At 35.9% G+C, this 13021-nt stretch overlaps 1 long non-coding RNA gene across 1 annotated transcript; it reads right to left on the bottom strand.

Moving 5' to 3' along the window:
• Window positions 1-3412: 3412 nt before the first annotated feature.
• LOC114307474 (uncharacterized) lies at window positions 3413-12433 on the bottom strand. Its single transcript, XR_014339521.1, has 5 exons — window positions 12314-12433; window positions 11467-11556; window positions 9445-9625; window positions 8090-8163; window positions 3413-3619 (listed from the first exon to the last, which is right to left on the bottom strand). It is a non-coding gene; the product is annotated as an uncharacterized LOC114307474 (long non-coding RNA).
• Between the last annotated feature and the right edge of the window lie 588 nt (window positions 12434-13021).

Genomic DNA, 13021 nt, shown 5'->3' with positions numbered 1-13021 from the left:
ACAACACAACTATGTGGTTGAAACCCAGAAAAAGTGAACCAGGAGAGAGAAAAGACCATTTCTTAGAGGGGGTCAAAAGGGTCAGGAACAATTACTGGTCGGCCACCAAATATTGGTGGCCTCCCTGGTGTGTACAACACAAATATGGGGTTTAGGGTTCAAGAAAGTGGCTCCAGGGTGGTCAACATTGGCTTTCAAGTGAGGAAAACGGGCGTCGGAGAGCGATGAAGAAATAAAATTGGTTTTTTTGAACAATTGCTGGCCTCCCACTATCCTACAAGCTTCCTAACTATGAAAATAAGGTCTCCACCAAAAATAAACCAAAACGGATGCAAAACGGAGGTTCGGGGACCGAAACGCGCGACCCGAGGCCCCGAAAATGGGCTGTTAAGCACCGGAGGTGGCGTTTGACTACGAAGTTGGTCTCTCGGACCCCAGTGTCCCCCAAAGGGAGTAAATAAGGTGTATACCAAAAACCGGAGCAAACGGAGGTGGTTAGGTGGTCCCGAACCGAGGCACACTGCCGTCGGCTCTAAAAAACCGGAAACCGGGCTCCAAACGGGAAAAATGACCTACGACCACAAAATGTAGCCTACGGCCACTGAGAGATGATCTACGAGACCTCTCCCTCCCTTCAGGAAGAGAAAACAGGACCTGGTTCGCAAACCGAGGCAAAGCACGAAAGAGCCCGGAAGTTCGGAGGCAAGGCTTGCAGCCAGGACTTTGAAACTTCTGAACGAGCGCAATATGCAATATCACCAAGCGCTCAATCGGTGACGTTTGAGTCTTAAGGTCGGTCAAAAATGGGGTGTCTACAGAGCCATTTTCACACCCAAATCTCCACCACCATTTCAAAAGAAGACAGTCATTCATGATTCTCACATTTCTAATGCCTAGGTCCCCATTACATTTTCTTTGAGTGATTTCCCCCCATTAGACCAAATGGATTTTCCTTCTAAGTTCATCACCCCCCAGAGGAATCTAGACTGTATTTTATCAATCTCCTTTGCAATCCCTTCAGGCATTTTAAACAAAGCTAAGTAGAAGACTGGTAATGATGATAGCACATACTTGATCATTGTCAACCTACCAGCAAAAGATAAAAGCCTTCTTTTCCAAGAAGCTAACTTCGATTTGAAATTGTCAATAACAGGTTGCCAAGTCCTTCTTCTCCTTGGATTAGCACCTAGTGGCATCCCCAAATATTTCAATGGTAAACTGTGATGCAGACAGTTTAAGATGGTAACAAAATCTTTAGTGAACTCTTTATTTATTCCAATTCCACACACCACACTCTTATGATAGTTAATCTTCAACCCAGACAATATTTCAAAGCACCTTAATATTCTTTTGATATTAAGCACCCCCTACCTTTTTGCCTCACAAAACAATATTGTGTCATCAGCGAACTGTAAGTGGGTAATAATAAGATCATTTGGACCAACTATTACACCCTTAATCAAATCAGATTGGACAACTCTGTGCAGGGTGAACCATGATACAAGCATTGTTTGAAGAACTTCGTCGAGGTGATTTTACTTTTAATGTTACACATAATCAAGATGGTCATTTGACACATCTATGTTTTGCACACCCTTCTTCAATCATGTTGACAAGGAGTTACTCAAATGTTTTTGTGATGGATTGCACTTATAAGACTAACAAATACAAGATGCCACTTCTTGACATAATTAGTGTTTCAAGTTTCAACACTTCATTTTACTCTTGTTTTGCTTTTTTGGATAAAGAGGGAGAAGAAGATTATGTTTGGGCTTTAAAAATGTTTAGTAAGATATTGGGTCCCATTGGTCATCCTTCTGTCATTGTATCTGATAGGGAATTGGCATTAATGAATGCTATACAAGTTGTCTTTCCAACAACTAAGAATTTTTATGTGTGTGGCACACTGAGAAAAATATTTTGGCAAATTGCAAGTCTTACTTTGAAGCTCGAGAAGAATGGAGCACATTTTTGTGTACTTGAAGACAAGTTATAAACTCTCAAGATGAAGCGACATATGAGGAAGCTTGGAAGTTTTTTGAGCTATTGCATAAAGAGAAGAAAAAAGTTTTATGTTATATTCAAAAGACGTGGTTTCCATTTAAAGAACGGTTTGTGAATGCATGGACTAAAAAGTTTGCTCATTTTGGAAATCGGGTTTCTTCAAGGGCTGAAGGTGCACATGGAAAACTCAAGAAATATTTACAAGTTTCAACTGATAATCTTCTCGAGTGAAGAACAAGATATGCCTTGCAATTGAAAATGAATATAAAGAGATAAAGGCACAACTCTCAAGTGAAAGGATCCGGATACCTCACAAATGCAATACTTATTTCTTCAAGGACCTTATCACTAATGTGTCAGCATTTGCCACTACAACAAAAATCATATTTGGCGACCCACAAATTTCGTCGCCAAAAGTACAAATTTCGTCACCAAAAGAATCGGCAACAAAGTATACAATTGGTTGCCAAAGTCCTGTCACTAAAAGTATTGGCGACAAAATCAGAAATTGTCACCGTATGTAGACATTTAGCGACAAGCAAAATTAGTCGCCAAAAATCATATATTTTGTCACTATAAAATTACAATTTGTTACTAAAAGGTTAAAATTTGGATAGGCTATGTAGTTTTAGCAACAAATAAATGCGTCACCGAAAGTACTATTTAACGACAAAATTAATTTAGTCGCTAAAAATCACGTTTTTAGCGATGTGTAAGTTTTGGTTGCTAAAAGTTCCTGGAATAACCACTAACTTTTAGCGACAAAAACAATATGTTGTCGCCAAATATATTAACAGCGACAAAAACACCACCTGTTACTAAATATTCACTACACATTTTGATTTTAATAATTTTCCTGTTCAAAATAATCCAAAACACCTGTTTTCCACTACTACAAAAACCACATTTTATAGCATTCGATGAATGCTATCAAAAGTAAGCAATAGCATTCCTTGGAATGCTCTGTTTGCCCATGTTATTAAAAGTGTATCATTTTTAATAACATTTATCGAATGTTATCGTTGAACGCTATCGTAAATATATTATAACAATTTTTGAATGTTATGAAATAGTTAAAAGTTACTAAAAATACCAAAGGATAACATTTTGTTAATGCTATGAAATTATTTTAATAGCAATCTAGTAATGTTACAATTTACCATATCATAACTAACTAAGAATGTTATAATAAAGCATGCCAACAAACTTTTTGATAACATTTTTTTAATGCTACAATGACCTCATTATGATAGTAATTTTAAATGCTATCATATAGTATTTATAAATATAATAAAAATCCATTCCAACACCAATATTGGAAACCTAAATCATGTAAATGCAACAAACACATTTTCATCCATCACATACAAAACAATATCATCATTGAAAAATAACTCATCACCACAAATTTCAAGAAATAATAAAATTGTCATAACATTGTCTTAATAAAGTACCAAAACACAATCTCTCACTACGTTCAGAAAAATAAAAACAAAAACTTAAAGACATAATGTCGGTATGTACAAGACATAATAACACATTCAAATTCCTTTTCTGCACCCACAAACTTCCAAGCTGATTTCTATTGGTTCCATCTTCTTTCTAAACCTAATAACTGTAAAACAATAATCAACACATCATAGTAAGTATAATCAGTTTAAAAATAGAGTGTATATCAGTAAAAAGGAAAAATAAAAATAAAATTATATCAATAAACAACGTATTTATACCTAATGCGTATATCGCTACTCTCTTTTCTTTTCAAAAGCATGTAAGGAAAGTGACACAGTAAATGCAAAGAAGAATTGCCATTAAGAATTTTTTTTTTTTAAATTTTCAAAATGAATGTTTATTTATTTTTTTGTTTTTTTTGGTCAAGAAAAAAAGGAATTTTATTGATGAAATTAACATACAGAAACCATGCCAATACATCAATAAAGGGAGGCGAGAGCAAAAAGCATCATAGCATTACTTCTTAATCCCAACTAAGTTGGCACTAAGAAGAACACCTAATCATATGCTAGCTCAAGCGAAAAAGTTAGTGAGGGACCAACAAACAAAGAAACAAAAATTCAAAAAAAAAAAAATAACTTGGCCCAAAAAAAGCAAACCAACTAACAAAAAGTTGAAGTATTTACTAACATAAACATGTTGCTGTGCATAATTTGTTGATCACGTATGCTTTAGCTACTCATAAATGCTTTACATACTTTTGTTGGTTTGTCAGTAGAGGCATAACTTGTCACCTTGCCACACATATTTTGGATTATACATGCTTAGCACAGAAGTCATATACCATTTGCTAGAATGCTTATCTAAAGGATAAAAATACTATTGACATTGCTCTTTAAAGGCTAATGGCTTACTTGGCTACATATGTATGCCACCATAACCTGTTAAAAGTATGCGAAGTTGTATTGCTTCCATTATTCCTGCAAATGATTGGATTAACTTTTGAACTTTGGTTCTACTACTGTCACCGTCATATCATAACTGGTTTGCATATACCAATAGTGTCATTCAGTTCCTTGATATGTACTAATCACTTACTTCATGTAAAGTACACCGAAGCTGTATGGCATTCCGTCCATTTAATTACAGATTTTTCATGGTATAACTAAGGTCATTTGTACACTATAAAAATATTATGGCCTCCCAATATAACTAGTTACTTAGTTGCAAAGGTAAAGCATGAGCCTGATCTCTAAGAGGCAAACCACCATAGTGCCACACCCTAGCATTGACCTCAAGAAACATGGCACTATATAGATCTCCAGTGGAAACCAAATCAATCAGCACCAACAGCAACAAAACAAGCAGCAAATTAAAAAGCCACTAGGACAAAAACAAGCAGCAGTAGCAACCAAATCAGATGCAACCCAATCCACTAGCAGCAACCAAATCAGATGCTAGGTAAAAAGAACACCCAATCCACTAGCAGCAGTAACCAAATCAAATGCTAGGTACAAATCATTCATCTCCTACGACCCTAAGCAAAACCCAAATCAGATGCTTGAGATTATAATTGTGGGGTATTGTTTTTTTACTACATCTTCATCATCGTGGTTATCTTTTTAGTATTTGCATTATGTCATTGCCTTAGATTGATTTTTTTGTTTTGATTCTCTGTTTCTTTGTGATGTATTTTGTGGATATATCAGCTTTCTATAGATAAAGAATTATACTCTGTTAATGATTTAATATGTGTTTGCTATTGGTTATTGCAATTTATGTGCAAGAAAGAAGTCTTTTTGTTGTTTGCCAAGTTTAGTATTGAACTCCACTGAGCATAGGACTCTATGGGACTTTTTTTTTTTTATTAACAAAAAAAGAAGCTATATTGATGAAGAAAAGCAATAAAATGCCAAACTAACAACAATAAAGCCGGGCACCCAAGATTGGTGAGAAACCAACCAAAGCAACCAAAGGAAGAAGTAAACATAAAAAAATAACAAAGCAACACCAGTTCCACTAGCAGCAACAGCAATACAAAATAGCAACCTGCAGTTAACCTCCCTTGTGTGACACCTCTGTACACACAGCAATAGGCAACTATACAACAATAATACTTTTCTCAGGAGCTCTCCAACCAAACCCAATACTGCTACTGCTGCTCACCAAGGCCAGAAACAGGGCAATAATCAGGATCAATGACACAAAGCAGCAGCTGCTCACCCACATAGCTAGAACAGAACAGAATAAGAATCAGACCATCCCAATAGATTTATGTACCAGACCACTGAAGCTGCTGCTGTAAGCCTACTAACCCAGGCATCTTCTAACCTGATGCAGGTTATGTACCAGATCATTGACAGAAACTTGATTGATTTTAGTCTGGAAATGCTTTATATGCTTTTTGCTTTGAATTTGTTTGATTGATTTTGCAATGTAATAAAAATACATATAATAAATACAGGGGATAGACTCAAACTTTTTGGTGTTACTCAATCCTCTGAGTGTGTCTTTTGTAATGGTCCTTGTGAGGACCATAACCATCTATTTTTTTATTGTCCCTTCTCTAGTAGAGTTTGGGATTGTATTAAAGGCGAGCTTAATGTTGAATGGCCTAGCCTTCTCTGGCCTGAAACTATCCAATTAGTTTCCGAATCAGCTGGAGGTAAATCCATCAGTGCAATTATAACTAGATTTGCCTTTACTTGTACTGTGTACCAGTTGTGGATTGTCAAAAATAATATAATATTTAGAAAAGAGCAAATTCGTGTAGAGTTTGTTATCAAATGCATTGTAGATATGGTTAGATTTCATATGATGTCTATTACTAATCTTAAAATGCATCCTAGTGACAGCTGGTTCTTGAGCTCTTGGAGACTTCCCACACCATTCTGAAAACTCCAGCATTTGGAATGAGAGATGGGAGTTCACTAATATGTGGGTTGAGTGATGGTAGCACAAATTGAGTGTTTTTCTCAAGTTTGCTCATTTTGTAGGTACATGAATAAGCAAGACATGCAGTCTGTGAGTGAGGGAAACCAAAATCAGTGGGTTGAGAGTTTTGTGAGAAAGACAAAAATTCTTACCAAAATTTCACTAGCCATATTGAGTGTTGATCTATTTTTGTCTACTGTTACTTACATTTTGTGCAGGTACCAGGAGATGAAGACCTCGAGTGTTGTGAGATTCTAAATTGTAGGTTGAGAGAAGTGAGCTCATATATTGTGTGGTGCTATATTGAATTGTTTGTTTCTGTGATTAGCTATCCAAAGTATAGGTGTTATTCATACAACCATCTGCAATGGACAAGATCTACCAACTTGAGGAAGCATGATCACAAGCATAGTGGTTGCAGGAAAGTATGGAAACACTGTGAAGGAGCTTTTTTACCCTTTGCTGGTTTCATTAAATCTTGGAATTATGGTGATAGGCTGCATGGCCGCTGCTGTACTAGATCATGGGAGCATGGTGATTTACATAGAGGCTGCTGGAAAGTGTGGCAACATCATGTAGGACAAAGTCTTCTCTTTGTTGGAGGCATTCTTCCTTGGAAGAAAGGGACAGTGTTTGTGGCTTCTGTAAGCACCTAAGGAGTGAAGAAATTTGTTGTTCTTTGAACTGTATACATCTGTTGGGTTCTTTTGGACATTTCTCTAGTTCCTTTTTGAACCTACCCTTGCGGGGTGTGCAAGGGATTTTAATCCATATGGTCTGTTTTGCTGATTATATGTTCATGGTCCACATATTCTTTTATAGGGCCCAGGAACATATCATCTTGTTCACAACATGCCGCCCTATCTGTTAAGGTTTTGCATGGTATTTTGGGTATTGTTAGGGTGTTATCTTGGAGGCTTGCTTATAGGTTTGTTGATGTTCTTTTTATATCTTGGTTTTTTTGGTTTCTCCACAGGTTTTCTTTTAGTCTGGACATGTTGCTGCCCATTTTTTGTTTTCGTTGATATATAGTTCTTTTTTTTTTATGGGGTTAGTTAGACTAAACATCAGCAACATTCAACAATCAGCCAACTATCTAAGAGAGACCAAACAACATTAAGCCTTGAGACTAATAAGGCCACAAAAATCCTCCAACAGACAGGACCATAAGCCTTGAGACTAAACCAAACAGATCAACAAAACATAACTTTTCAGCCACCAAACAGATCAGCAGCCTAGAGACTAAACCAAACAGATCAGCAGCCTTAAGACTAAACTAAACAGATCAGCAGACTAATTCCAACTCAACCCTCTAACTAATAGAGCAAAACAGAACAACAGAACAATTTTCGTGGTTGGGGACACTATCATCTATTTTCCTTCCTTATTTCCCAATTTTCTTTTCCATTTCTTCTTTTGTTTCGTCACTCATTTTTGATTCATCATCACTCCCAATACACATACCCTTCCCTGAAGTTCTTTTCTTTTCTATTTCATTGTACACTTTGTTGCATCTCACAGTATTACTTAGCTATCAGTTTTGCATGCAAATAACATTATGTTTATCCAACACCATTATATAATGCTATCTAGTGAGAGAGCAGTGATTATAACTATGTTAGATAAGAGGACTACATGATGATAAACAACCACAAAAATCCACCAAAGCAGTTACAATCTTCAAAATGAACAAAAATACCTTGCATATTACTGCAATGTTAATGCATCCGAAGGTCGAAGATCAAAGCTAACACTCTCCGTTTCATTACCCAACTGAGATTTTTTTTTTTTTAAAAAAAAAAAAAAACTTTATCAGTTAAATATTACATTCCACAAAGAATGAGATAGTTTTAACGAGCACTTGGCTCTTCTCTAACAAGAGGAAAGAAAGAAAAAGAATAAAGGGAGTAGTACTAGCATGCTAATGATCTATAGAGAATGAGATGTGTATCTAACCACAAAAACGATCAAGTTATCAATAGGCATTACAACCCATTTTCTTCCAACATATCAGGGAAACAAAACAAAAAAAAACAAAAAACTATTGAGTCATCAATAAGTATTTGAGGTATGTTTATGGGTGCAAAGGGAAATAGAAATGTTTGTGCTCCAAGCCAGCAGCAATAGGTAATGCCATCAAAACAGAAACTTCAAAACATAAACTTTGGCTGTCTTTGCCTTGCAATCATTGTCCCTCCTCCTCCTTTTGACAATTTTAGTTTACTATTAAAAATTAAAATAAAAAAGAAGTACAGAGATGCATATCAAATTATTCATGTACAAAATTATGGACTCTCACAATATTGAAATTCTAGGCTGTTTGGAATCAACCAAGCACAATAGTCCAATAGACTACACATCAAGATGCATGGATTTGAGTATCTAAACATTATGCAACATAAAGAGCTGTCTACAATTATTTTCCATAAATTGTTTTGTCATAACCTAACAGCTACTACAAGTCCTTCAAGATTAAACCAGGTAAATTTTATCCAAGGGAATAAAGATAACAAAAGACTTCTATCTGACGTCAATAAAGTTGAGAATGGCACTAATATCAGCTCCATTTGAATCTTGTATGGCTGTAAGTGCTTCAAAGATCATTGCAACTACAGGGAGTTTGGGAATGCCACTACTTTGTAATGAGTTTATGAAGTTTAACTAAACTGCTCATACTGTTGCATTAACTACAAACTGAAATCCACCTAAAAACGGCCCACAGCATAACGGGTCGTGTGAGGAAATATGGACCGAGAAAGGGCCGACAGCAGAACCTCGCAATCAGCCCAATATCACTTCCAGTGCCCGGTCCACCAGCACTCAGCAAACAGAAATGGGTCTAGGCCCAAAAAGAAAAAACTAAAAATAAGGTTACATATCTTTCAATGTACTTAACCAGATATTTTTCAAGATAATACAAGAAGAAAATGGAAATTTGAATTACAAGCTAAAATGACCATATATGGTTTTTATGAATGGTCTACTACTCAATGTGAGTTTAAAATTTTCTTCAACAAGATTGTTAAGAATGAATTTTGCCAAGATTGAACTCACTTTAAGAATGGTTAATTAATCCAATGCTATTCACGCAAACAATTGTGCAGGACTCAGAGGGAATTTCAGATCAGTTGTTGTCAAGGGTTCATTATTTGAGACTCCTTAGCTTCCCTTTGCCAACATACTTCCGAATGCCATAGATACTAGAAATGCAACTGCATTCCCCACTTGTATATACCTACAAATTAGATGGAAATAGACAAATATTAGGCACCAAGGAAACAATTTAGAGTGCTGCTATTTGCCTCAGACCTTTTTTCTTTTGGACCCTCATCTCTTAATATTGATAATTATTTGTTTATTCACCAAAAGGGTCAGTCAAGTCTTTAGAAAAAAAAAATGCAAAACGACATAGTTTCGACTTCTAATTTATTGACTCCAAACTAACAAAATTTAGAATGGCTCAAGAATTTATAGAACTTACTGATCAAAGATCAAGTTCAGAAGCTTCCTGGGTAATTAATATATTGGGGTAAAATTGAAACAAGTATTTGTGTACACTACGTGAGCTTTTACAACACAAGCACTATTTGAAGTTATCCCATGTTGAATATACAAATTACTTTTAGTGCCATAATGCTATGATGATTACATCTATGTACCATGTTTCGTTTACCATTTCGTGTGACACCACTCTATTAATTTAATAGATCTCATCAATCATGTCTATTGCTAATTCAAGGGAAGTTTGGCTGACCCTTAGTGGGGGCACTTTATTGCTTTGAGGATTTGAGAGAAAAACTAATTAAAAATTATACAGAATTATTTGAGAATGATGATCCATTTTATGTACATTGCATTGCTTATTTTAATAGATCTCATCAATCATGTCCATTGCATTGCTTATTTGAATTATCTGAGAATGATGATCCGTTTTAGAAGATGGTGTTTTGTGTAGTTGATGCTGGTTTACTATTTACTTGGGTGACATTTGTTCTTTATTGAGAATCTGATTGATAATCTAGTCAAACCTTTGGCAATTAAATTGTGCAAATGTTCATGAACAACTGTTGTTTTCTTGTCTTTCCGTGCATATTTCTTCTACAAGGCATCTCGTGACATGGATACACGATTTGGGATTAACAAAGAGCAAAGCGATTCTACTACTAAAGCATGGCTTGAGAAGATGAAAACCCTATTTATCAGAAAGGGTTGTGGATTCTCCTCACGGAGTGTTATTACAGGTGATGCATATAAAGGAGTCAATGAGATTGGACTGCCTTTTGAAATTGCTCAACAGATAACATTTGAGGAGAGAGTTACTCAATATAACATGCAGTATCTGCAGAAGCTGGTTGATGAAAAGTGTGTTTAACCTATAGGGATGGTTTGTCAACCTACTCGCTGAGGGAACGTTCAAAGGGGCATACTTTTTTAAGACCTGGTCAAGTGGTACATCGACGGATAATGGATGGGGATATTGTTTTCATCAATAGACCTCCGACAACGCATAAACATTCCCTGCAAGCTTTGTCGGTTTATGTTCACGATGACCATACAGTTAAGATCAACCCTCTTATATGTGGGCCACTTAGTGCTGATTTTGATGGTGATTATGTCCATATATTTTATCCTCAATCCCTTGCTACAAAATCAGAGGTTTTGGAACTGTTCTCTGTAGAGAAACAGTTGCTTAGTTCTCATAGTGCAACTAACGAATGTATTTTGGACTCTTTTTAACTCTAAAATTAGACATTAACCATACAGAGGGAAACATAAAACTTAAACCTTCATCTCTGCAATACAGAGTAAACTCATTCCCCATGTAGTGTACCCAACCAAAGACCAACAAGAAAATAATAAAACAAAAATAACATGTGATTTTTGGCAACGCAAAATATACATATTAGCCATAATGAGATACACAAAACTTTTGTGACTAATAAACACACACAAATTTCATCAACAAAATTGTTAGTTATATTCTAACACAAGCACAAATCACTAGTCCCACATAAATCAATTTATAAGAATCTTCTTCTAACAAGAAAACTATTATTTATATATATGTGTACATACCTTATCAGGATGAAGATAGACTTTGTCTCTGAAGAGAAGAACAACACTGGCCTCATCAAGAACACGGGTGAAAGCAGCGACTAAGTGTTCCTGAAAATCAAATAATTGTAGTATTTCAAATAATTCATGTACAATTACAGACTCTCACTGAAAACACAATAACTAAAATACATGGAGTGACAAATACTAAAAAATGATTAATTAAAGATCCTAAATTTACTATAAATACATACTTCCACAACTTCAATTTGTAGATAAACACAAAAAACAAACCCACCAAGAAAACTAAATTATATTCTCCTAAATTGTATTTGAGTCCAAAATCCTCCTAAATTATATTCTCAAAGATCCAAAAGTCAAAAAAAAATGGATCTAATAAACAAAATCACAGTAGGCCATCAATGATGCATTTTATCGAACATTTGACAGATAAGAAAAATGGGATTTGAACTCTAATGAGAGAAACCAGACATCATAACAACACCCCTAAAAAAAATTCTAAAAAGGCACTTGGCAAGAAAAAAAATCAATTAGGGCATAGAAATTGCAATTTATAGGGGAAAGAGAGACAAGCACAATTTGTCAATAGAAAAAATAAGAAGCTGAAGAAGGGGGGAGAGAGAAAGAGAGAGTCCCCCCCCCCCCTCCGACGACCCTTACCCTACGACCACGCCTAAGAAACCCATGGCCACGCCCCTCCCTGCCTCATCTACACCAAACACCTCTGCCGTTCTCGCCATTCGCTACCTAGCTCAAGCTTGACAATCGTTTGGGTATGCTATTTGGACTCTTGAAGTCTACTAATTGGATGTTGAATGAGAAGAGAAGAGAGTAGATGAGTGCGTACCGTTGATTGTCACCGTTGCTGAATCAATTTCGCCGTACCGTCGAAGTGTGCACAGAGAGAGAGATTGAAACCCTACCCTTCCCTTCCATTCCCTTTTGAATCCTCTATCTTCTCCCTCTCTTCTCGTTTTCCTCTGAATACAATGAGATGAGGCTTGGGTGTGTTTATTCAGTAAAAGGGTCGGTCCAGCCTTTAAAAAAAAAAAAAAAAATTGAAAAATGCAAAACGACGTAGTTTCGTTTGCTAATTTATTGGCGACAAAAATTCTTCTGTCGCCATAAGTACCGTTCATCTTTTCCGCGAATATTTCATTTCCGTCGCCAAAACTTTACAATTGGCGACCAAAATTTCATCGCTATATGTTCATTTGGTCGCGAAAATATTTTTGGCGCTCCCGCCCAAAAAATTAAGTTGGCGCCAAACCTTTTGGCGACTAAAAATATTAACTTGTCGCCAATAGTGTACTTTTGGTGACAAACAATTATATTGTCGCTGATTATGTAAAATTGGCGACTAATTTCAGTTTGGTTGCTAAAAAACGTCGCCAAAAATGTTTTTTGTTGTAGTGTGCCATTGGAGAGCTACTTAAATAGTAACAAATGGTACAATGCAACCAACATGCACAGGACACTTCATGGCTAATATGGGTCTTCCTTGTGTACATAAGATGATGAATTGGAAAGGTAAGGCATTACCTCTTGATGCAGT

Source organism: Camellia sinensis, chromosome 9 (assembly GCF_055761805.1).
Source record: "Camellia sinensis isolate YWXY chromosome 9, ASM5576180v1, whole genome shotgun sequence".
Taxonomy (NCBI): domain Eukaryota; kingdom Viridiplantae; phylum Streptophyta; class Magnoliopsida; order Ericales; family Theaceae; genus Camellia; species Camellia sinensis.
This window is presented reverse-complemented; position numbering and strand designations above follow the sequence as displayed.